Source organism: Equus caballus, chromosome 16 (assembly GCF_041296265.1).
Source record: "Equus caballus isolate H_3958 breed thoroughbred chromosome 16, TB-T2T, whole genome shotgun sequence".
NCBI classification, from domain to species: domain Eukaryota; kingdom Metazoa; phylum Chordata; class Mammalia; order Perissodactyla; family Equidae; genus Equus; species Equus caballus.
In genome coordinates, this window is record NC_091699.1 from 97,259,484 (window position 1) to 97,286,427 (window position 26,944).

Consider the following 26,944-nt stretch of genomic DNA (forward strand, 5'->3'; position numbering starts at 1 on the left):
CAGTATGAGCAATTATCCAAATGACTCAGTCACGTGATCCTCGAACCCTAATGAGAAACATTTATTGTTATATAATAATGGTTAAGTCCTACTGATTCTGTGGGGCTTTCAATATGTTAGATTTCCTAGGAACGATTTTTCCAGGAAGTCTCATACTGCTGGAAGTTATTTATTTGTGTTGCGCTATAAGCTAACATTTCTGTTCAACTTCTCTCACTGTTTCTGTTTAGAAAATGAAAAAGAAAAAAGACAGAAGTATCCTAAGATTATTGAGATAAAAGATAAATAAGAATTCCTTGGTGCTAGGTAAATAAAAAATTTTAAGATACTATGTAAAAAGAGTATGTTCATTATAGACCAAGAAAAGTATTTGCTGGAGCTCTTCTCATTCTCTTCTGACATTTAACAGATTCATACGATATTCTACACAACTGCACTGAATGCCAAGCTTTAACCAAAGCTTTCTTGTCTCCCGAAAAATACTTTGCAATTTAGAATACTTTTCCCAATAATCACTGCAGCTTTTTGGCTTATACTTAATGCTTTTAATTTTTACTTTGAGAAGCAAATAATATGTATGCTACTAAGACTGCCTTCAAGGAAAAGGAAAGACATTCCTATGTATGATCATGGATATCGTAAAAAATTAAGCCTCTCTTTTGTTTGTGCATGTATAATTCAAAATACCACTGCATTTCGTGTTCCCTAATTCTTCTAGCAATAATCTGTCCTTTTCATATCACATCTAAGACTTGATTCAACAACTCTGAGTTCATTACTATTCCTGTGCTGGCATTCTAGAATGTGAGAGCAATGGAGTACAATGAGCCTTGTGTTGAGGAACTTTTACAAGCACCAAGGAATGCATATAATATGAAAGAAGGGATGAGCTCATGCATAAAATGCATTAGTGTGAACTGAGGTATTGAAAATTGGTATGCCTTGATGTCAAATAAAGATCTTTATCTCCCGTGACTCTTTGAATGCAGGGACCACGAGATTGAATGATGTGGCTACAGTCCTCTGAGGTCCAAACTTTCAAACTTTTAATACCTTTCGTCCAAAGTGACTACTGTAATCAAAAGAAAACATGGAAGAATCAGTCAGTGCTTTTTAAAGATATATTTTGTATTGTTTTCAGCAGATTTTTTAACCGTGCCTACGTAATATCAGAACATCGGGATGAAAATTGAATTCAGTCAACCAGAAATTTTGACATTACACCAAACATACAGATGGCAGATAATAAAACCCAAATCCTAGAGCTCCACAGAGAACTTTTACATTCTACTTTTCTTGTTGTCACTACCCTTTCTGCCTCTCCAGGCTGCCGCTTAATACCACTCCACTGAATCTCTTTACTTTGTACCTTCTCTTTCGTTGGGACTTCAGAGCGTCTGAGTGAGATGCTGCATTTCCATTTATCCTTGAGAAGTTTGACAAAATTCTTACCTGCCTTTGTTTCCTCTTTTCCGTCTGTTGTTCCACTTCTCAAGATTGCTTTCATCGCTGAAATGTTTCCTTGGATCTTCCCAATCAAGGGACAGGCCATTTTCCTCCTCTAACTTTAGATTGGGGAAGGAAAACCATCTAAAACAGGATAATAATTCAAACCAACCAGCACCCTTCATTCAGGAAGGGAGGTTTCATGAGTCAATACATGAGTCACCTACCTTGCCCCTGATTTTGGAATTCCTGCAATCTCAGCTATTTCAGCTGAATCATCTAATGTTGAGCTTTAGTCTCAGGATCTCCTGTTCTTGGAGAGTTGGCTCTTTTCTCTTCCTCTTGGCTCCTTTATTTGGCTTTTCATCCATCGCCTTACTTTGCTTATTTATTTACTTTATCTCTGGCTCCTGTGCAGTTCCTGGTTCCTCCTTGGTCACCAAAATCTTTTGTTCATTAATTTGAAATATTTGTTCAACAAATATTGATTGACTGCCTTCTTTGAGCAAGACACTGCCAGGTGCAGTGAGGAATTTTACAAAATCAAATGTAGATAGTTCCAAGGATCTCACAGTATAATAAAGATAAAGCTTACACACATAAGACTAAAATAGAAAAAACGTCAATTGAACACACCACGAGAGGCGAAGAAAATGTGAGTTCTGAGAGAAGAGGGATTATGGGAATCGGAGCAAGCTCTGCATAGAGAATGAGAAAAATTTTCCAAGGGAAAAGTAAAGATGGATTTGAAAACCTAAGATACATGCAAGTTGGGGTGGGTGGGTGCACAGAGGGAAGGGGTTGAGAAAGGAGAGCATTCCAGGCAGAGGAAACAAGAATCATATCAGGCACAGAAATATGATATGAAACATTTATCTTTGACTAGAGCTCAGTCTGAAGGAAGAGTAGTAAAAATAAAGAGTATCCACTCCCATTTCATTCCAGTTCTCTTGCTTTAAAAGAGTTAATGAGACATTTATCCACATAAGAGTCAGGGACTTTGTCATGTGAAATAAATATTAGTGAGAACTAGTATTTGTAATCCACAAGATAGTAATTTAACAGCAATGCCCACTCCTAGTCTCCTGCAGATGCTCGAGGGTGTCGCCCAAGCAAGAGCCAGGACTCTTCACAGATGAGGGATCCAATTTCAGTTGATTCCAAATAGGAAGAGATCCTTCACGCCTAAAGTCCTTCCCAGCCTCTTCTATCAATTCACTCAAGGAGAGCATTTCCATGAAGTAGTGATGTTTGTACTGACTTGTAAAATATGACTAACAACCAAGTGAAGTGGTCATGGGTGGGGACACGGGTTCCAAGGAGAGAGACCAGAATGCACAAGGCTTAGTAGTAGGTGGGAGAATCGTACTTTCAAGGAACTGAAAGTCTGAGGCTGACACAGAGGAAGCAAGGCAGCAAGACAAAACAGATCACCTCAGGGCCTTGGCCAGGTTGAGGCTTTTGATCAATATCTGAAGATCCACAAGAAGCATAGAAGAGTTTCAAGTAAGACAACAACATAATCAGAATTGAGGTTTCTGAAGACCCCCCACCTGCTGTGGAGCAAAGTGACTGAAATGGAGCAAGAGTGGAAACAGACCAGTTAAGAGGCGACAGCAGGAATCTATCAGAGAGACAATGGCACTAAGACCAGGGTGTTTGTGGTGATGAAGATGAAAGAAAGTAGATGAATTTAAGAAATAGTTGAAAGACAAAATTGGCAGAACTCAGAAGTCGGTAAAATGAGGGTAATGAAGGAGAGGATTTATCCAGAATATCTCCCATGTTTCTGAGTTTCTGGGTTTCAGAATTGGATAGATGGTAGAGTCATTCATACAGTTATGGACTGATGAAAGAACGTCAGGTTTGGAGGGGGAGATAAGTTTATTCTTGGATATGATTAAGGTTAAACTATCCGTGGGACATCAGAATGAGCTGGCTATATGGCAGAGAGAACAGACAGAGAACCGAAGGCATGGGCATGAATGGAATGCTTAGGGAGAGAGTGTAAGACAATAAGAGAAGGGAACGCAGGACCAAGCCAGAAGGACCCCAGCATTTCAAGTATGGTTAGGAGGATAATCAAGTATGACATCTCAGAAATCAATCAAAAGAAGGCTTTGACCATCCATAGAAAATCTCCCCTGAGGTGTAGTGGTGGACACAGCGTACCACCCAGATCTCCCTTTCAGGAAGGAGGCCCTCCCTATGAACAGCCCATATATAATTATGTCTTAAAGCTGAGGGACACTTGCCTCAATTATGAACAACTTGGAAGGGCCATCCCAGCTCCAGAGTTCCCACTGGATCAGCTGCAACTTCTCGTACAATCTCATCACTGTTCAACCTCTTCCTCTGACCAGTTCTTCTTCCCTCATCCCCTTGCAGGTGTTGCTGGTCATGAGAACTCACCCCAGTAAACTTCTTCCATCGAAATCTGTTTCAGGGTGTGTTTCCAATCCAACCTAAGACAAATAGTGCTAAGGGTGGTCCTAGAAATTTGATTCTTAAATTTGGCAATAAGGATTCTGAAAAATGGCAACAAGGATCTGTCACTGGCGGTAGGAGGAACACAAGATAGTCTACAGCATGCTATAGCTTGGCAACTATTAAGACAGTTAGCTATGGTAGACTGGGATGGGCCACTGTGGAAGAAAATGCACTGTTGGTTGCAACAATTCAGGTATTTGAGAAGCTAGAGTAAAGTAGCAACCTAAGGACTACAGAAGTAGATAGTCATTGCTGGGCGCTATCAATTCATTGAAGAAAGACAATGAAAGTCTGAGGACAAAAGGCTGAAATAGCTAATTTAAGGCAAAGTGTGAAGGCCCAAGGGCCTTCTTGGTAGCAGATAAGGAGATGCCTATCCCCTGCAGCTGGTGAGCAGGATGAGCTGAGGATCAGACCCAGGACTCAATTATGTGGAGAAACTGCAGAGAAACTTGAATTCTCCAACCCCTCAAGCATGCTATACCAAGGTCAGGGCCATCTTTGGAAAAGAGTGGGGTCCTGAGACTTGGAGTGAGGGCATCTGGGTACATGCACTGGAAAATCTGCAATCCCTAGAGTCTTTGAACACTCAAGACCTGGAGAACCGATGAATTGTTCCCATTTAAGGCTACCAATGCTTATTTTCTTGAAGATGATGCAAGGTCTCTGCCTTGAAAAATGTAGCAGTCAGAGTTCCACTGGAGAAACAAAACCAGTAGGAAATATATATTAAGAGATTTATTGCAAGGAATTAGCTTATGCAACTGCGGGGCTTGGCTAGGCAAGTCCAAAATCCATAGGGCAGGCCATCAGGAAGGGCAGGCAGGAACGGTCAGGCCATGGCTGAAGCTGTAGTACACAGATGGAAATTCTTTTGCTGAGAAGTCTCAGTTTGCTTGAATAACTGGGGACGGTAGCCTAGCCAAGTTGATACATAAAACTGACCATCACACAGGACAATATGTATGCCCACCAGGAGTTAGCCCCACCTCTCCACCCCCAGGACAATAACTAGGGCTAATCCACAGCATATCCAGCAGGAGAGTGCTGTAAAAGATGAAAGAGGTTATATACCTACAGAGCTCTAGGACCCAACTGACTTGAACTGGCAAGAGTCAGAAGGGTATGTATGGGATCCTGAGGGTGATGGATTAAGGTCGGGTGAGAGAATGGAACATAAACTCAGATAAGGGAGAATTTACTGATGTTGGATCAGCTCTCTCCTGTGACACAAAATTTGGCACACTGGCAAACACCCCAAGAGAGAGTGCTAAAACAGTGAAGAATTAATGCCAGCACTGCTGTACCAGCCAGGAGTAGAAGAGACCAGAAGGCTCAGAGAAGTGGTCATGCCCAAATGTATGTATAATTTAATCCAGAAAACCCATCAGCTGAGTATGATCCATGGAAGGACCCAGAGGACACTCAATTGACCAAAGCCATAAAGAGCATGCTGGTGAGAGAGGTACTTGTATGATTGAGAAGCTCAGGGGTTGCTGTCCTGTGGAACCCAGGGCTGAAGGTATAAGATGCTGTTATAAAAACTGAGGATGCTGGGACCCCAAAATAACAGCAGCCAGGTGTCAGAGCTTGACCCTCCAAAACAGGAACACTTATTGGAATAAACAAGATGAGAGACTCATTCAGGAGTTCCTGACCTGCAGAGAACTATGGAGATGTTTAATGGAATGTGATGTTCTAGGGAAAAGACAGATGGAAAGCCCACAAAAATATTGCTTAATTTATTTAACCCAAAGAAACTGAATATGGTAATTGGAGGAGTTGAGGGCAAATGACCCAAAAAAGTCATGATTCCTTACTAGTTTTCAGATCTCGGCCAGATCTTAGGCTTGGAGTCTACTGACTGAAAAAAGAGGTTGGTTTCTCATGATGAAGAACCTTTTAACACCACAGCAAGGACATAAGGTCAGGATTCTTCCCAGTCCTTCTTCAAAGGGATATGAGCCATTTATTTGGGTAACCACACATCAGGGAAAGGTAATACTCAGATCTTTCAAGAATTTGGTAAGAAGCTAAACTGATATTGATATCCAGGGACCCGAAGTATTGTCTTGACTCCCATATTAGAATGAGTGTACATGGGAGCTATCAGTAAATGGAGACCCGGCCTACATACGGATTAGAGTAGGTCTACCCTGTCCATGATAATTTCCCCAGCATCTGAATGTATAAGCAAAATGGACACACTTGGAGGTGGCCAAAACTCCAAACTGATTCCTTGACATGTAGGGAAAGAGCTCTCAGAGTTGTCAAGACCATGTGGAAATCCCTGAAATTGATCTCCTATCCCAGACCAAGATTGTTAATCGACAATCTCACAGCAGATAATGAGGGAGATAAAGAGTTAAAGGAGGCAGAGTGGTAGTCCTCATCTACCCCAGTTGTTCTGAGATCTAGCTGTCAACTCTAAACCCGGCCATCTCTATTGGCTTTGTGATGCTGGGGCTGGTCCTCTTCACACCACACTTTGGGTTTGCTACGCGACTCTTCCACCTGTTGAGGGAGGTAGAAGAACCTGCAAGGCTGTTTTCTTCCTGTGGTTTCTCTTTGTCACGTACCAATGCCCAACTGAGAGCCGTGGAAGAGGCACTAGACAACCAGGTAGACAGAATGTCTCAGCCAGTTGATGTCAGAGACCCCTCCACCCCCAGTGCTGGCACAATGGTTCATGAAGGGAGTAGCCAGGGAACAGGGATAGAGACTACATGTGGGTCCAATAGCATGGGCTTCGACTCACCAAGGATAATCTAGCTTATCCTACTGCTGAGTGTTCAACCCACCAGCAACCGACATCAACACTGAGCCCCCAGTACAGACCACTCCTTGGTGGCAACTTAGTTTGGACTCCATCTACTCTGAAAGGGGTAGAAATTTCCTTGACTGGACTTGGTACATATTTTGGGTGTGGATTTGCCTTTTCTGCCCACAAGGCTTTGGCCAACACCGCTGTCTAAGAGCTTACAGAGCACTAATCCACTGACAATAAATGCCATATAACTCCACCTCAAACCAAGAGACACACTTTCTAGGAAAGGAGATGTGGCAGTGACAACAGCATCCACTGATCTTATACCACACTGTTCCAACCAGAAGCTTCCAGCCAAATAGAAGACTGGAACAACCTTTTTAAGGTGTACATCAGGCACCAAATGGAGAGGAGACCCCGTGAGGATGGGACACCGTCCACTAGGACAGAACATACATCCTACTGCAATGAGCATCCTATGGTGCTGCATCCTCAGGAGGTAGAATACATGGGTCTAGGAACCAAGGAGTGAGAAGGTAGATGTGGTCTCACTTACCATCTCTCCCAGGGCCTCATCTGGGGAATGTGCTGCCACAATTTTAGACATTGTGAGTCTAGAGGCCCTAACACCTACGGAGGAAAATTTTCCATACCTCCTTAACTTTGAGGTATGGCTACTACCTGGTCAGTTCAGGTCTGTTGTCCCAAGAGACAGCAGGTAAGGAGAGGAGTGACCGTCTGACAAGGTCATTGAGCCTGATCACCAGGAGGAGGGAGGGCTTCTGTCACAGAGCACGGATGGAAAGGAGCATGTTAGGCACCCAGGTGGTCCACTGGAACATCTCTTGGTCCTCACTGTCCTGTCCAACTTTGGATGGACAATGCAGATGGACAAATGCAGCAACCACAGCCTGAGAAGGGCGAGGTGACTTTCGTGAGGGAAATGAGTACTAAGGAGGAAAGAGTGAGAATCAGTGGTGGTCTCAAGAACAGCTACAGCAGTCGAAGCCATAATTCATCCTACTAACACTCATCTTGTGAGTTTTCCTGAGAAAGGAAACCAGCGAGAACCTGGAGCAACTGTTCCTCAATGTGATGAACTTGCCATACGAAGCACATGGATCTGAGCAGCATAAAGGACACAGGTCCATCCAGATCCCTTTCTAGAGGACACTCATTCCCCCAGCTGACTGACCGGTTTGTGAGCTGCTGGGCCTCACAGCCCTATTACCCTCTAGCTGCCAAAGGGAGCGTCCTGGTCCAACGTTTCTCCTGTCCGGTTCAATGACGAGTTAATACAGTAAACAAAGGGCCTGTCCCTCTCACCTCAGTTCAGAGGTGCCCCCTCCACATCTCGGTTCCAGAGTCCCCGCTGCCTCGGTCAGGTCTCCGGTGCAGATGCACCACAGTTTGGCAAGCTCTCCCTCTTCCCAGTCGTGCCTCCCCCAGTCCTGGAGTCATTCCCGAAAGCACTCTCCCATTAACTTCCTACCCACGAATCTTTCTCTATGAGTCTGTGCCCAGAAAACCCAACCTGATACAGGAGGATATTCTTAACAGCCACAGCTGATGGCACAGTGGGTTCAGGTGCCAGATGGAACACATCAAAGACCAGGTGGGAGAGGAAGAGGTGGAATACAATTCCGCTAAATAAAAGGAAAGAAGCAGAGCAGCAGCTGGAGGACAAAGTTCTTCCACGTCCTCATTTGTAAAGCAGGGTTAATAATGGTGCTCTGCCTCGACGATATTCTATCCTTTTGCTATGGATCAGGAGGATAACGTCGCTCTACCTCATAGGGTATGTTTTGATTAATCATCGTCTTACCAATATAGAAAACTGGAGTACAGAAACATTATGACTTGTCCCAAACCGTAGACATATTAGCGATTAAAACCAGGATACAAACTCAGGCAGATCCAACTCTAGAGTCTGCGCTGACCCGCCACTCTGCACCATGGCTTCAGACAGGACTGACCCAATGACGTGCTGGAGCTGACTCGCAAGAGCCCATGAGCACATCTCTTTCCAACCGTTGTTCTGTGATGTCATACAGGTAGCTTGAAATGAGCCATGGTGGAAGTCTTTACATCACAGAAATCAACCAATATTACGAATCAGGATTTTTTTTTTCTTTTACAGAAAGCTGTTTGTTAAACATTTATCAGAATATTATTGGATTTGCCTCAAAAGGAGGGACATTGTCTCAACTGTAATAGGAAGGAATAAAGAAAAGATGCATCCAAGTTCACAAAAGATGTGTAGATACAGTGGTAGGACACCAAGGAGACTCCTGGTTTGTCTGCAAGGAAGATGGCAAGGTCGTCTACAGAGAGTGAGGGGACAGGTGCAGAGTCAGGTGTTTGTGGGGAAGACCGTCACCACTCTGTGTAATTCCTGCAGTAATAAGGATTTCTTGCCTCGTGGATATTACTATCATAGGTACCCTTGACCGTTCATAGTCTGACCGTAACTATTAAACAGCCTACAATTCTTGTTAAAGAGTGTGAGGTAGTTATTCTCAACAAGTTCTTTTTTTTCTTTTTACAAGTACAGAATTAAAGAACTCCTTCAATTTAATATAAACTCTCTAATCAAATGGATCCTATTAGATTTAAAATTTTCATACCCTAAATGGCACAATATAAATAGCCTTCCTCTGGAATTTTACCAAGCCTTGTTTCAGTCCAGGGGCCCTGCAAGTTACTCTGTATAATATTTTAACATCAATGACTCTGAGAAGTGTGTGTGTCTGTATACTTTTGTTGCCCTGTATTTCTTTCCTTTTAATAATTAGCCGTAAGATCCTTAAAATGAAGGAGGTGCTCTGCGTTTCACAGTGTGGTGAAAAAGGAAACAGAAGAGAGGGTGGGATATGGGGAGACCACGACTCCCTGACAAGCACAGGGTGAGGGAAGAGAAGCCGCAGGGCAGATGGAAGAAAGAATTCAGCAGAAGTTTAACCCCTGCGATCGGACATCAGAAAGAGTAAAGAGATGCCACAGCTGACCGAGTAGTGGCCTGGGGGCTCGGCAGGCAGTGGCCAAAGAATGGAGGCTTCTAAGGGCTGAGGTGGCATGTCGTCAACGTAGGAAATAATTGTACGACTCACATGGCTTGTCAGAGAGAGTAAAAAGAAAACGAAACTTTGCAAGTCTATGATGTCATCTATGATCACTTTTGAAAAGAACTCAGTGTTTAAAGGTTGTATTTTAGACACATGAGGGTGAAAAATAGTTTGTACTTACGTATGCTGTTCCTACTAGCTTGAGGGAGCGAGCGGCAATTCTCAGGAAAGGAGAATCTTTATGTAGTTCTTAATCTTGGAACACTTTATCAACGCTTTCTATAACCTCGTAAGCTAAGAAGGGCTTATTGGCTTAGCATCAGCTTCATAATTATAATTCAGAGCAGAATTTAGCACAGAGGGGAGAAAAAATAAGCTTTGTCGTCATAGGACTGAGTTATTCCTAAGGTCTCCTCCACCTACAAGTGTAGCACATATCTGAGGGTTTAAAATTCTTTTTTCCAGACAGTTCTTTTAGGAGAAGGAAAGACTGTGCTTTAATGATTATAGTAGCTGTTTTTATGGTTTGTTAAATAACTAGTCAGATTCACAAACAGGATGCATTCTGAAAAGGCAGCTTCCATCCCCACAGTATTACTCCTGCGTTTTATAACTGTTCACAGTACCAAGTCTACAGACATTTGCTGGTGAAACGACGTGGCAAAAGGCAGGGCACAAATCTGGTGGAAAGAAATGTCAAGTATGTAAGTAAAATTGAGAGATGAGAGGGAGCTTAAAAGAAAACAATCCTAACAGAACAACGGCACAAATTTAACCAGACAACTGGCGGGTCAAGTCAAGAGCATTGCTGAACATTTCATTCTGCTGCACCTCACATTCACTTTCTATGCAGCGCCTTTTCAACGTAGGGTATTCACTCCTTCGGTGAGGATTGACCAGGCCCTTTCCTTGGGCCAGTCACAAGTGTGCTGAGCTCTGTGGCTGCAGCACACAAATGGGAGACACGGTCAGATAAAGAGAGAACTTCAACACAAGTAGAAACACGGTGTTCCATTCCAGTGCAATTGAGCTCCCATCACAGATAGGGTGTGAAGTCAGCGAACCAGCCTGGGTGTGCCCCATAATCACCTCCACAAACGGGGATAATGACACACACTGGCCCATCTCATTCAGCTCAAATGCGTAACTTCTAAGTCTTCAACCAGAGCGTTAGGAGTCAGTGTGCAGCTTGATGCTTAATGCTGTGACAACATGGCCAAACTGCATGGAGAAAAGGAGAATTCCTTTGACCTGACGCACAGCTGCAGCCCAGAGGAGCACAGCTTTTCGCATGGGCCTGCTCCTCCCTTCCTCCCCCGCCTCTCAGCCTTCTTCTCCCCTCACCCTGTGAACTCACCTGGTCTTGTTAGGGGTGGCTGGGACAAGCTTGCATCCATTGGCCTCTGCTCTAGATTGCTTCCGGCTGATTGCCTGCATGCTGTGTCCGATGTGAGTCCTCAGGAGGAGCTGTCTGCACAGCATAAGGACTGAATCCTCAGCCGCTGAGGTTTGGCCTCAGAGAGTCTGTGGTGGACCGTTTTTTAGCTGACTTTAGTCAATCAATTGCTTCACCCAACTCACAGCCTGTTAATTCTCCAGAAGTTCAAAACAATGTGCTTTCCTCCAATCTCACCCACTGTACCTACAAACCTCTATTGTACCCACAAGCCTCTACTGCACCTGCCAGCCTCTTCCCTGAGGTCCCGCCTCCCTGTCCGGCCTCACTCTCCTCACCTTCTTGCACATGCTTCCCCAGTTTCATCCATTCATTCAGCTTCCCTTCTTATCCTGACATACCACAGGTGTTCCTGCATCCCTATGGTTGTTTAGGAATGAAGCATGACTCAGCACACCTTCAAGATCCTTCCACGCCAAGCTGAAGCCACCTCACCTGAGAAGTCCACCCTGATGATCCCCAGACCTATTACTCTCTTCCAGAGCTTACTAGTTAGGGAGAACAGGTTCCATCTGGCTTCAAATCCTGACTTGGCCTCTATATGACCTTAAGAAGATTGCCAACCAGTTTGTCTCCATTTGCTTATCTGAAAAACAGAGATGTTTTCACTTACCTTATGGGGTCGCTCTAAGTATTAAATGAGATCAATTAAGCAAAGTGCTGTGAGCAGTGCCTGGGGTCCTGCATGCACGGTGAGTGTTCTCTCTCATTAGCAGAAATAACGCCGACAACAGTCACAACTTACCGTCTGCCAGATGCTGTGCCCCATACACCTTGCAAGGCAGGTATTGCCATGATCACTTTACTTGTGAGGAAAATAAAGCTCTGATGGTGGGAAACGTACCAAAGGCCACACACTGAGTCATGGGTGGAGCTGAGGCTCGAAGGGAGTTCAGCCTAATACCAAAGCTGGTGCTTTTAGTTTGTTTTTAATTTCAGCATATTCCCCTCATTTGTTAAAGCAAAAGAGGAGACAAATGAAATCTATAGAATGCTTTATTTTATGCCTGCTCTAACCTGGTCTCATTATTTCCCAATTAATTGAGTGCTGTTATGTACAACCCAGACGGCAGCTGAGGGGTCTCTACCCTTTGAGAAGTAAATACAGTTTTCCAGAGCTCTTTATCTTGCATCTTATTTGGGGCCAGTGTGGTCCCAAGACTGTATTACTCCTCGGGCAGTTCTGGCTCGGAGTCCCAACGCCATGCCTTGGCTTCGACTTCTGGCTGTTGATGAAATCTCCCACCTGATTCTTGTCTCTCCATCCTTACCTGTCGCTTCTGTTCCATATTCTCCCACTCATGGGACTCCTTGGTTCCCCGTAAAACATACACATAAAGAGACTGTCCTTGAGATTGGGAGAGGTGGAGGGTATTCAAATCGCAGACACATGAACAACTTAGCACTGAAAGCTCAATTTCCTTGGTCTCAATGCACATTTGGGCTTCCTGCCATTGGGAACCAGTCACTTTCCCATTTTTTCCCCATGGGCCGTCATCTGGCCACGTTGCTTGACTCCCTTTTTTCCCCTCAAAACTCTCCTAACATCTCCTTTTCTCTGGAAGACTGTTAGAATTTCTTTCCTTTTATCCCTAAGAAGTTTAGAGACAATTCATTGTCTCACTGATAAAAATTTCACCATCATTTATCGACACTCCAAAAGGACAGATATTGCTACAGTCCACTGGATTGCATATGTCAAGGTTTTCCCTCTCTTACCTGGACATTTAAGAGTACTGTCCGTTCACACTTTTCACCTGTAAACAGTGCGTGTGCCCACCTCAATTATAAACTCTTTGAGAGAGACTTGTCTTACTACTCTCTCGTTCCCCTGCAGTATATAGAGGACAGAGTTGCAGATTATAGATGACGACAAGAACGTAGTGCTGGCTAATCTATTACATAACACCAAAATATGTTGTAGAGCCATAGAAAAGAATTATTCTTCTCTCTGGAACTCTTTTCATAGATGAGAAACTTCATCAAACCTAGATGTCACCAGAGGTGCACTATCAAGAACAGACCAAAGTAAAATGAGAAGAAAGAGAAAGCAATGGAGATGGTAGAGAAAGGAGGAGGGTAAGGAGGAGCAGAGAAAGGAAAGGAGTGAGGCAGAGGTTTCCTATCTAGCATCCATTACACTCTTCTTCCTTGTAACAAAACTCCGTTTGTACAAGGATGCATCTCATAGGAATCTGAGGATAAACCCTGATTGTTCTAAACCAGTTGGCTGCTAACTATCTCTGTAGGCAGCCGTGTTGGAGGCCATCCTAGCCAGTAAAACGTGAGAAGAATTGTGCTGGGGGTGAATCTTAGAAAGGGTTCATTGCGCTTTAATAAAAGACAGGCACAGAGAAAGGTTTAGCTCCTCTACGAGATGTTGTGATATCCAGACAGTGTGACTGGACTGAGACAGCCATCTATTCCAGGACCATTAGGGGATCAACCTGAGGACAGCAGAGTGACAGATAAAAGGGATATACGTTCTCGAATCCATCACTGAACAACTAAATCAGCCAGCCTTGGAAGTACTCTGTCTCCTAACTCCTCATTATTGGAGAGAAACAGCATTATTTAAAGCAGCTGTGTCAAGGTTTCTACTACATAAGCAGTAAGTATGGTAACTGAAACATAGGAGTTTTCAGCAAGGTAAAGGGAAGTTCCTATGTGTGTTTTAATGCAGTAAAGCTGGCTGAGCTGTCTAGAATTCATCTGTTGGAGGAGGCAAGAAAGCCAGTTAAGAAACATATCCACGTATTGAAGTAAAATCAATGAGGGTGAACCCGAGAGCTCAGTAGGGATAGAAAGAAGGAAATGACAGTCAGTGACGTTGGACTGTAAAATCCACAGGACCTCGACAACTGGTTAAACAGGAAAGGTAAGAAAGAGTGAGGAGGCATAGGATAGAAAGATTGACATGACACTCGAGTGGAGAGGGCCATCAGACCGCTGGAAAACACTAAAATGGAGATCCCAAGAGAGATCACAGCTGATGTTGATGTTCACACAGTTGTAATGGTTGAAGAAAAAAATGTGAAGTGTGGCTAAATTTACGAAGGATGGAGGTAGGGACAGGGAGCAGAGGACATAAGAGAGGTGACACAGGATTTGGAGAAACACTTATATTTAAGAGAAAATACAAGGAGAAAAATTTCCATTAAAGATGGAGAAAAAGAGGGAAACTAGGATGCAAAAATGTAGTGGAAAATGAGAGAAGAGAGATTTTCACACAGAGAGAGAGGATAACCCTCCCGAAAGGTAAAGGGATCAACACTGTGGAGATGGCAATGGATCCAGAAGGAGGGGCCGTCCGTTCACTGGTGAAAGTGCTTCAAGTGAAGTGGTCGGAGCCGAAAAGCGAATTCCAAGGAGTGAAGGAGCCAGGGATATGGAAATTGAGAACAAACTTCTATTTTGAGATGTTTGAATTTTACAAGGAGAAAGACATAAGAATCAAGGTTGATGGGAAGTTTATTTACATCTAAAGAGAATCTGAGCATTTTTAGAGCAAAAGGAAAGTAGCCAGTGGAGAGGAAAAGAGGACATGTAATTCCTGCCTTCTCTATTCCACAGAGCCCAAGGTTACAACGAAACAATTTACTTAAAAGTTATATACATACATGTGTGTATATGTGCTCGTGTAGCTCATGCACGTGCACACACAACTGATTACAGAAGAATGGAAAACACAGAGCTTTCCATGTTCTGAGAGTTATTGCAGACTTCTAGCCAGTGAGCTCTAATGCTTCAAAACCTAAGTGGTTGCAGCTACCACTCCATTCTGAGTTGTGGCTTATGTCTACTGCCACCTCCCTCTCTGGCATTTATTTTACATTACAGAGGACAACAAATGGCTGACCTTCAGTGTTGACTAATAATGGCTGACAAAAGTGTGCTGGGCTAGAACCACCACAACGAAAGAAAGAAAACCATGCTACGTGTGAACATAAAAGTTCTGCAGGGTCAGCCCTGATGGCCTAGCGGTTAAAGTTTGGCCCATTCTGCTTCAGTAGCCCAGGTTCAGTTCCCAGGCGTGGAACCACACCACTTGTCTGTCAGTAGCCATGCTGTGGTGGCAGCTCACATAAAAAGAGGAAGATTGGCAACCGATGTTAGTGCAGGGCGAATCTTTCGCAGTGAAAAAATAAAAAGTTCTGTAACGGTTCCAGATGCCATCAAGGGAACGGTCAAATTAACAGAGGGTAACGATCAAAGATGAGTCAGTGTTGGAAGCAGACCACTGATGATTAAGAAGGGCTTCACGAACTCCATTGCAGCCTGAGAGGATTGACCACTGATTATGTGAATTGTGGCTGGAAGAAAATGGTCTGAAGGCCATTTATGACTTCAAGGAACTTGAGGAAACAGAAGACAGTCTGCCAAAGGACCAGTCTGGGAACAACGTTCAAAGAGACAGTACCCCAAGTCATCCACATGGCACTGATTCAGGGGTCTGCCATCTCCAAGAATGCATATTCCAGGCTAAGAGAGCTATATGTGAGATGAACAAGAGCCCAAAGGAAGATACAGGTACAAACAAAAGAATTAGTATTGAAAAGGACAGATTATTCCTCCTAATGCCCCACATCCTAAAATTGATAACAGTACAGAGAAGTTGGACCCCTAAGCACGAAAGCACCCAATTGTTTCAGGCTTTGGAAGGTGGGGCCAATCCTCTTTGTGGCTGTTATGAAGCACAGGTCTTCTGCCTCTGATAAGCTCCACCCCCGACAGGTGCACACACACTGTCAACACAGCCCTGGTCCATGCACACTTCCCGGCCCCATAGAGTGTACCCAGTTGCCCCACTGCCGAGGCCCCCACCTCTCCAACGCCCCCCACAGTTCACCTGGTCCTCACACAGGCCCTGCTCCACAGAGGTGGACACACTCACCTGCCTGTAGAGGATCAAGACACTCAGTCTAGGCATGCTGACAAGTAGTCTGAGGGCTTGCTGTCGGGTGGAGCTGGTCTCTAGGGCAGGCTGCCTGCCCTGGCTGAAGTGGATTAAATCTGCACTCTAGTGGGTGGGGCAGACCCCTGGGCTAACAGGCCAGGGGAAGAACTTAATTGGCAACTGCCAGCATCCGTGTCAGCACGCCTGGACTAGGTCACAACAATGGCCACCACCAGTGTCTCAGTCTCTGGAGAGATCTCACCTCTCACCGAGATGCACCCAAAGCCTACGAGGTGAGTCTCTTTTCACCAAAGCACTGTGCAGCTTTCTTTTTGGAGATTTTAGGTTGCTCCTTGAGACGGGTGAATTTGTGTGTGGGCCCTTTGAGAGCTGGGTTTTTCAGCTTTCTTCCAATGGCTTTTCTGGTGGTACCCCCACTGCAGTTAATAGCCCACGAAGCCATCTCAGCTGTGCTGAGTCTGAAGGATGCTTATAGCGGTAACATAGCCGCCCTCAGGTCCCCACTCCTCCAGGGAGGGCTGCGTACCTTAGGGTGGCTCCCACCTGGCTGGCTGTGAAGGTCTGTGGCTCATGAAGGTGGTTTTATTCTCCAGAAGGAATTTCTGCCTCTTCCACTTCAGTCAGGACTGTCCCTTGTTGTGGGGGTTCTTTTTATCCAGCTTTCAGCTCTCTCTCCACGGTAACTTTTCCAAGAGTAGTTGTAACCTGGTTGTGTTCGTGGGAGGAGGTGAGTTCAGAGTCTACGTACACCACCATCTTGCTGAGATCTGAGATGAAGGAGAGGTAAACCGAGCTGTCAGAAGTGGAGACCACCTGTTAGACTTGGGTTGGGGGCAGACTAGGTAGAGATTTGGAAAGAGTAGGACAAGTTTGGAGCAGCATTTTGAGAAATGTAATAAGAAGACTTCGGCTTAAAAATAGTGAGCTGTACGCAGAGAATTCTCATCCTGAATCCTGCCCAGATGACAGTAAAGGAATGAAGCAAAGGCCAAAATCTACGAGAGTAAAGCTGAGTAGAAAGGAAGACAAAGAGGAGATAAGAGACTTCAGCAAAACTTTGAAAGCTACCAAGCAGATGGGTGGATGGTAACTGACTTAGAAATCCTGAGAAAACTGAAGCAGAAGCTTGTGCTGGTAGAAATAAGAGACACCATATTGTTGCTTTGCCCTAAGTCTCAGGACTATGAAACCCCAGGTACTTCTGAAGCAGGAGATGCGAGGCAAGGCTAGAAAGGGATGATTTGCTGAAGGTCCTTTTCTGAAGAAGTTGGCCTCTCAGATCCCCTCCACCACACGGTGCAGCAAGGTGATCCTCCGCTTCAGCCCAGAGGGGCCTTTCCAGGGCTGGTGGCAATGACGGAAGCTTTCTGTTGCATCAGGGACAACATGTTTCCAGGTCAGCTGGAGCAGACAAGTCCTTCCCAGGCCGACTCTGCAGTGTGGCTCTGGAAACTCAGCCTTAGAGACTGTCTGTCCGTTGAATCCATGAACTATCTGATAACCCGCAATAAATTCCTTCCTGGTTAAACCAGCTCAGGTGTGAGTGTCTGCTAAAGCTTAAACTCCACCTACACTGTGATCCAGCAATTTCACTCTTCGGTACACACACAGCAGAAATGAGTGCACACGGACCTACCAAAGACTTGTAAAAAATATTTATAGTAGCTCAATTCGTAATAACCGAAACCAAGATGTCCATCTAAAATAGAATAGATAAGTCCCACATATAAAGTAGAGGAAGATGGGCATGGATGTTAGCTCTGAGCCGGTCTTCCCCAGCAAAAAGAGGAGGATTGTTGGCAGATTTTAGCTCAGACCTAATCTTCCTCAAAAAAAAAAAAAAAATAGAATGGATAAATTATACTATATTCATACAGTGGGATACCACACACCACTAATAATAAGAAAAGAACAAACTACCACCCCACATAAAAACATAACAACACAGAAGAATCTTACTGACATTGCTGAGCAAAAGAAACCAGAAACAGCAGAATACTTGCCACACGGTTCCATGTATGTGAAGTTCAAGAACAGGCAAAACTAAAAGGAATCTCTGGTGATAGAAGTCAGAACAGCGGTTATCTCTGCAGCGGACTGTGTAAGGGGAAGAGCCACAGGAACAGGCTTCTGGGCTCTGAAGATGTTCTGTGTCTTGACTGGGGTCTGGGATGCAGAGTGTGTACATGTGTAAAACTTCACTGGGCTAAATTTACATTACACTCTAATTTAGCAAGAAGGAAAGGAAGGGAGGCGGGGACAAGGAGGGAGAGAAAGAGAGGAAGGAAGGAAGGCGGAGAGAAGGAGAGGGGGAGGGAGGAAGACCATCAGGACTGGATTCTTTGCTGGCAGCCAGGAACCCTGACTAAAACAAGAATAAATAAGAAATAAATAACAATCTAATGTATGAGTAGATGGCAAGAATTTGTAGTGGGCTTAAACCTGTACTTCCTCCAGCGGCATCCACCAGATCTGGACTAACCTTAGAAGGGAAGGCCAAACACTGAGTGTGGACAGTTGCTTGTCTGAGGACACTTTTAACATGCCTTCTCATTTAAACCACATAACCACTGAGGAGGGTCCTACCATCTCCACATTTTAGAGTAGCTGATAGGTTCTGAAAAGCTAAATCACCTGTCTGAGTGAAGAGCTATGAGCAGTAGAGCTGAAATTTGATGCGTGTCTACATGACTTCAGTAAATGCTTGCATCCTATGACCCTCTGCTGGGAGAAGAAGGCAGCCTGGGCTGGGAGGATGGAAAAGCAGATGTGACAAAGGGCAGAGGACCGTGGGATCTCAGTGCAAACTCTCTACTGGGTCCGGTGGAGGTAGAAGTGAAAATGTCATCAGGAGATAAGTTGGAAAATAAACTGACATTAAAGGACCAAAGGCCATACTCGGTGTGAAAAGCAGATGCAGTCTGAGAGAAGTCAGGTGAAAGCATGAAATCTCAGAAATGGAAAAACCTAGAGTCATGAAAATGTTCAAGCAGTGGAGAATAATCGAATATATGAATACTCAAAACATACGGAATTTTGCAAGCTTTTAAAACCAGATGTCGGAAATGTAGCACAGGCCTACCCTTAGTCACAGATCATTGGCAATAAATCAAGAGCAATATGCCAGAAACTACAGAGCATCTCTTAACGTCACGGCAATGAGGAACAGGCCTGGCTCAGAGAGCTGGCGGTTCACACGTAAGAAAACAGTGTGAAATGTGAGAAGGTCTTCCCAGCGGTGTGGACAAGCAGGCCTGCCCTTCAAACTCAATTCCCCTCCTTTTTAATTTGTAGAACCACGTACCTGTTTGATTCCTGTGTTTTGTTGTGTTCTAGTCCTTGCATAATTGACACGTCCTCTGAATGTACTGTTTGGGAAGCGCCTGGTAACTGGCGGGTTTGGCAAATACTGGCCATTTCATTCTCTTTAGTTGTGTAACGACAAGCAGAGATAAAGCCCGTTTTAGAAGCTGAGAAAAGGTTATTCTGAATTTTCCTCTCTCAATTCCTTCCTCATCTTTCTCTCTGTTCTATTTCCTTTTTGTATAAATATAAACATGAGGGCAAACAGTAAAAGGGAGGTTGAGAATTCCTTTGCGATGAAGGTAATGGGGTCAGGAAAGGGATGTGAGACTACATACGACTGTTGATGAGTCTGAATTTGGGGTTTAAGTCTTCCCTAAGTCAGAATCAGCACACAGCATGTTCATAGCTGCTGTCATTCCAGGTTTAGTCAGAGGGCCGATGAGCTGACTTCCACGTGCTGCCTAGGTGGAGAAGCGGGTTGGCCCTGTCCAGCCTCTTATAGTTAATTCTCCTGAAAAGGCCTGATGGATGATCTCAAGCCTGTAGTCATGAAGAGGCCACTACTTTGAGCCTGCAGACCCTGTCAAGAAACCTAGTCATCTGGTGAGGATGCATCAAAATCCTAGAGTAAAATCGCTGTATTTTCCTGTATTTGAAATAAATGTCCTTCTCTCTGTGTGCTTTAACATCTTCCATGAACAAAATGGGTTACTCCATACCACACCTCTATATTCACTTACTTATTAATTTTTAGGTTTGTTTCCATGGTCATTACAGTAAGATTTTAATTTTTCCTATTCCTGACTGCCTTCAAGAAAGAAACAGAAAAGACAGTGATTAAGAAATCAAGCAAATGCATTTTGTTTTTGCTCTTGTGTTTTAAGCAGAGCACAGGGAAAGATCGTTGCAAGTGAAGCCCACGTACTTAATTATCTAGACCCTCCATGACTTCATAAGTGGTGACCTTGGAGAATGACTCACATTTTCAGGCAGAGATTCTTGCTAGGAGTCCAATATTTGGAAGGCATCTCCATTAACTAGAAACATTTAGAGATACAGAAATTACTAGAGTGCCACGTTGTGGTGAATTCAAAAACAAATGCTGTAAACCCTGCCTGTTAGTACAAATAAGCAAATAAAGAGATCCCTTTTATCAGATCAACCAGGTCTTTGACGCTTAACATATATTTGTGGATATAAACCAAAGTGATCAAATATGTTATTCTTTTTGCAAATGCTGCAGTGTTATTTTTGAAAACTACATAAGAATGACATCATCAAGTAGACACCTAGAACCCCATACAGGCTCACTGACGGGCACAATGGATGTGAGAGAGAACATTTAGCTGTTTGACTTTTTGATACAATTGACCAGGAGAGCTTTCCAATTAGTCATTTCAGTAATATAATATTCCATACCAAGTTTCCCCTCCCCTTGAAAACTGATGAAAGGCTGTCGGTGTCTGCCTTTCTTGACTGATGTCACAGCAGGTGAAGGCAGGAAAAAGCCAGAGGCGTGATTCAATTGACCATCCTTGAGTTGATGGTTACACAAACTCCCTGAGGCCCCCTGAAGTCCTTCCCAGGGCCAGGCTGGTTCCACATCTGACCTCAGGCTTTATTTCCAGGGGCTGTGGAGGAGGCAGTGCTGGGAGTCTGCACGGGTGACCATACACAGAGAAACGCCTGGCTCATCCCAGTCGGATTTAGCTCAGCTGTCGAAGTTCAGTGCTGGGACCATGCCCTTCCACGGCCCAGATCCACTGCTTCTTGGGCCCCTCTGTACCCAGCCCTGTGGGAGCAGTCTCCTTGGGGCACGCAGAAGCCAAGTGGGGGGATCAAATTGGTCAAATTCATATGAAAACTTCAGATTTTCAGAAAACCATCCTTAACTAGGCCAAAAGAAGTTTCTCATGTATTTTAATATTAGCACTTATTCAGATTCCTTAAGGGCAGAAAGTTTGTCTCCTTCATTTTGTATCCTCAGTACCAAGCGCAGGGTCTAGCACAAAATAGGCGGCCCACCGCCGTCGTTGTTGATAGAGTGGTTAGTGAAGGCATTTGACCAGATTCCTAAATACTTCGATATTCTGCCTGATACCACTGGACTGTTTTTTTACGAACATATTAATGCATATATAGTTCAGCTAAAATATAATATTTGGTTTTATAGACTCAAAAACCTTATTTATAGAATTGCTTCTATCTGACCTTTGTCACCTGTAAAAATGGCAGTTCCACGTGGTTCAACTTCGTAACTTAATTTGGTTTTATAGTATTTATATTTTTCAAGGCATATTCTTTCTAGAGGAGGAGAAAATTCTCCTCTCCCCTCTTGGGGTCTCCAGCTGAGCCTAAGCACTAAACTGACATAAGGCGGACTAACAGCAGAAAAGCATCCAAATTTTATTAAATTTTTATATGTACACGGGAGAGTTCACAAGCTGATGAGATCCGAAGACGCAACCAGAACAGGAAGCCTTTCTACCTTTTAGACAAAGAAACAATAAATTTGTGAACAATTGACAAGACAGACGGGTTTGGACTAGGGGTAGTAAATGGTGAGGTAAGAAGTAAGATGAGGGTGAGTCCAACAGGGTTGTTTGCCCCAAATCCCCCATCTCTGGTGATAAGAATTTCTTCCCTCCTCCCAGCACAGAGCGGGCACCTTTCCCTTGAGAGTTTTATCTCCTGCTTAGAGGAAGAAAAGGAGTGTCCTTCTTGCACCTGCTGTTTCTTAACTTATTTAATTCAAAATAATCAATATGCTGAAAGGGCACATTTTGGATTTCCTTCACCATGTGTAATGCCTAGTTTTTCTGTGAGCTGGGTGAGGAAGAGCATGTCCATTTCACAGATGAAGCCCAGAGAGGTCAAGAGCCTTCTCAAGGTCTCCCAGCACTGCTGACAGGGCCAAGGTTAAAATGAGCTCTCTTGCCCCTGTGAGCTCATTCCACCATCCTTGCCAACAGTCTAGAAGGGATAAAAAACTTATTTTTTCATACTTTTTCATATATGGTTCTCCTCTAAACATCATCAGATTCTGTGTGCTCATCACGTTGGAAAGCACACGTCATTTTAAGAGCTGATGGACCAAGATGCAGTTTGAACACTGGAAATGCATATTTTAACACAGAGCAATAGGGAATGAAGCATTATAACCAAATCATTATTCAAACCATTTAACAGGCTAAAAGCCCCCAATCCCGACAAACTCGACAATCCCCCTCCTAAAAGTGGGAGGCATTTTTAAAGAGGTTACCGAGACGTGTGTTTTATTATCCATCCACACACTTGTCAGGTTTCAAAAGTGATATTATAAAAGATTTTCCACACTTATCCTCTGGGACGTTTTCAACTGCCCGATTTTATTTCTTGCCCATAGGCAACTTGAGTTAATTTACATAAAACATTCCTTCAAGCCAGAAACCATTTAAGCATTTTTTTCCAGAAGTAATCTTGCTGTTACTGTTTTCTGTTTAAACAATATATATTAACATGGAACAATTAATCTCAATGACATTTTTCTTTCAGGAAGAAATTTAGTTCTTGAATAAGGATAAAAATTATTTTCATCTAAAAATCTGATTAAAAGCTCTGAGTAAAAACCATCATCTGACATAGAGAAAAATGAAAACCTAAACAAAATCTTTTAGGATGAAAAATTCAGATAAATCTAGAACTAATAAGTATTTCCTCACATTTTACTTAAATTCTAAGTTATTTTTACCCCTCAAAGATTTAAATCAGTAGTTACTTGAACTAAGTTCCCCCAAACCTCAAGTTCGATTTTAACTTGGATCTAAATACTGCCAAATTCTAACCTGATTAAAGTTTTCAAAATTGGCTTGTCCTGTGGATTTTTGAAATCAAATTTTGTGTTGTATTTTTAGGAACAAACGAAGTATACATAGCAGTTCCTAAAAATACCCTAAAGCTCATTATAGTTTTCCTACCCAAAGTCCAAATGCACAACACGTCTGCTGCGGAGGCTCTCTGCCTGGCAACACCATCTCCAGAGCACAATCTGGAGGTGACCCTTCCTGGAGAGTGGAAGGTATTCTGGGGCTGTGGGTGGAGGAGAGAGCGGGAGAAACAAGACCCTTCTGAGCAGCCTGGAGGCTGATCCAGTGGACGTCCTTGAAGAAAGATTTGGCTCAGAATATGCACCTGAAAGGGACTTCAGCTCTGGAGATCAGCGGCATAAAAGGGCCACGGCTCGCTCCTTTCCCCAGAAGCAAAGATGACACTTGAGAAAGCAGAGAGGTTGCTGTCTGGGCAGAGGGCAGGCACACAGCAAGGCACTACCGTGTGGGCTGTGACAACATCCTGGAGGTCAGCCACCTCCTGGGGTCTGCGCTCTTGCTGCAGAAGTGACTGTTTTCCTTGTTAACAAACAGACAGTGTTCCGACTGCATGTGCCTCACGGTTCTCTCAGCCTGTTCTATGCTGAAATCCTGCTGCTCAGGCACCTCCAGGAGTGGACCCATTTCCAGACAATCTTCATGGCAGCACCAACTTGTCAGAATCACCCCAGATGGTACAACATGCTAGTAGCTATGTGCATGTGGAAGAGAGCTGGTGACTGTCACTCGGTCTCCTGCCCCTTCGTGATGCACATATTCTTATAGGGGGACACAGATAACAAGCAAGAAAACAATCAGGATGATTTCACAGATTGTAATTAAGTCGTTTAATTTATAAAGAGCTATGATTTCTAAGAAATCATTTTACATACTAAGAAAAAATCTAACCCATAATTTGTTTTCATATGTAGTGAAATTTTTATGAACGCTAAATTTAAACATTAACAAGGCTGACCTGTTACAGTGTGTAGACACTTACTTAAACTTCTTCTTTTCCATTTTGCAACTTCCCTTTCATATTTGGGGGCCATTAGTTGCTTTTTCCAGTCACAAACATGTTTGTAAGCTCTTAAAAAGAGCCTGGAGCCTTGGCACTGTGTGCAGAGACCCCAGTGAAGAAGCAGACTCTCCTTGTGGGCTCTGTAAAGGTCTGTATTTCATGCCGAGGGTGATGGGAAGATTCACTAGGTACCAGGGGTGCGCAACCTTCTGCTGCCCCAGTACACGAGGATGTTCCCTCCCAGTGCCAGGGGGCTCAGCCCAGAGGATGGTTCTAGCTCAGGGACTTCTCAGAAGTCTTAGCAAACCAAAGAAAAACACACTACAAAAGCCCAAAGTGGCACCTGCCCCACTTTGAAAATGAATGCAATGTACATTTGTAGCAACTTTTGCTAAAGTGCTTTTCGGCTTTTGTGTTAATTGGTGTTGAAAGGTTAAATAGTAGCATCCTGAGCTGTTGCTTCAGGAAGGAAGGACAATCAACGTGTTGCACAGGAAATGTCCTGGGAGCGCCAGTGGGGGAATTTATTTTCAGTCGTTCCCCTAACCAGGAAGTTATACTTCTCACAAAAAGTAGTTTTAACTCATTACTTATCAAAACAGCACTCAGAAAGCAGAGGGCAGCTCCCCAGGGAAGAAACACAGAAAGCTTAAAAGGCCACAGGTTAGGTCAGGAGGACAGCTCAGCTTTTTGTTCTAGAGTCAGACCTGTGAGTTGCATCCTGGCTGGGAGACCCTGGACAAGTTGGCCGATATCCCTGAGCCTCATCTGCATATCTGGAAAGTGGAATAATTATCACATCTAATTCGTGGAGCTGTGATGATTAAGTGAAGTGACACAGGGTCACACCAGCAGCTCCGTAAATGTTGGCTGTTATCCAAGAGACCCATGGCTCTCCCCCTTTGGGGACTCAAGAATAAGCAGGTAGTCAGCATTTTGCAGAGTATATTATTCAGAAATTCCCATATCAAAACTTGGTATTTGGAGGGAATTTTGAGTAATAATGTAGGGCCTGACAACTTTTTTCATAATTAGTAATTGGAATTGTAAAAAAAGAAAGTAAACTTCCAAACGTGTTACCTCATTTCAGAACAGCTTTGAATAACACTTAGGTTGGAAACTCAAAAGTGGGTTAAGTTTGAGAAAAACAAGAAAAAGTGGATTCAGTTTCTTTTGCATCAATTCTTTATGGAGGAGAAACTGAAAATGGTTATCCAGACCATCAGCTGTCAGGAACCGCATGTGTATATGGTAATTGACAGAATTCTAACAGCATGTGGTTCTCATTCATTCTCAACTAATCCTTAGGACACTGGATTCTTAAAGTCTGGATTGACAGATTCCTTCAGGTTATTGGCTCTGATGGAAACTTGGCCTGAATCAAGACTTCCTGGTGCCCAGGTGGCTCCAGCGTCAACTAGGCAGGTTTCTAGCTGGCTGTGCTGCAACCACGTTACACTTCCACACCTGCCGTCCTGTTGTGTCTGTTCATTTTACGCTGAGGAACCTGACATCTAGTAAGAGACAAACATTAAACATCAACCTAGTAGCAGAGCCGTGAGAGACTCTGGACTCATGATGGCTTCTGAGGACTCTACCCCCTTCCCTGACTAACTCCAGCAGACAGGTCAGTGATGGATTTTCCTGTGGACATGGCTGACTCCAGGTACGCAGTCAGGCTGGAACACAGCTTCAAGCTACCTGGGAAAATCATGACTCTGGGAAACAGGGGAAAGCATCAGAGACCAAAGCTACCTGAAAACGGCTGTGAGTTTTCAGAGAGTTTCCGGGGGGCCGTCCAGACGTTCGTGTACAATTTTTTATGTGCCAGCTGCTGCACGGCTATTTTGAGAAGCACTTTGGGAAGTCACAGTAGGAACCAGGCTTTCGTGTTTTGAAAGCACCAGCTTTACTGTAGCTCAAACAGAAATAAAGGGAAAAAGCATCACTATCTGGCAGGTTCCACATTGTGGTTCCCGCAGGGTTCTCACTTGTCTGGCTCCAATGTGCCTGCCTCCCCAACCTTGTGAAAAATAACGCTATCTTGGCAAAACCAGATATGGAACATGGTTTCAACACTGGCTGCCATTTTAACCAGGAAGCACTTTCATTGGAACATTTTGGTTTACTGAGAACACATGTACCTCTTCTTTTGAGAGACAGAACATTCTTTAATTTGATGACCTCAAGAGCCTTTTTACCTTCAACTGGATGGGGGAGGAGGGAAGTGGAACTCCAGTGGGAAGGCAATTGTGTGCCTCTGTCGTGCACTTCCTTGCTGAGCTGCACAATGGTTCCCAAGTTCTTAACTGAGTCTTACAACAGTGCTCCCAATTGTTAGCTCAGGGTCTGTAGCCAGCTTGGAAATTGTTGAAATGTACAAAATAAATGAGAAAAAGAAACAACAGGGAAAGAAATTCTAGGTCATGCTTTTAAGAGCTGCTTGACCAAAAAAAAAAAGTTTCTTTCAGAGGATGGGAACAATTTCAGAGTTCAGTTTTCTATGCCATCGTTTTGTTGGGCACAATATGTACATCTCTGGTGCAAATGATTCAGTGAATAAGGAGGGTTTAATTCTAGATCCTACAAAATGCCAATACATTGAATGGTATGGAATCTGCGAAACACCA

At 43.9% G+C, this 26,944-nt stretch overlaps 1 long non-coding RNA gene across 1 annotated transcript; it reads right to left on the reverse strand.

Annotated features, from left to right (window-relative positions):
- Positions 1-10,213: 10,213 nt before the first annotated feature.
- On the reverse strand, positions 10,214-17,611 carry LOC111768460 (uncharacterized). The gene is made up of 3 exons (XR_011427133.1): positions 16,119-17,611; positions 11,126-11,810; positions 10,214-10,989 (listed from the first exon to the last, which is right to left on the reverse strand). It is a non-coding gene; the product is annotated as an uncharacterized lncRNA (long non-coding RNA).
- Between the last annotated feature and the right edge of the window lie 9,333 nt (positions 17,612-26,944).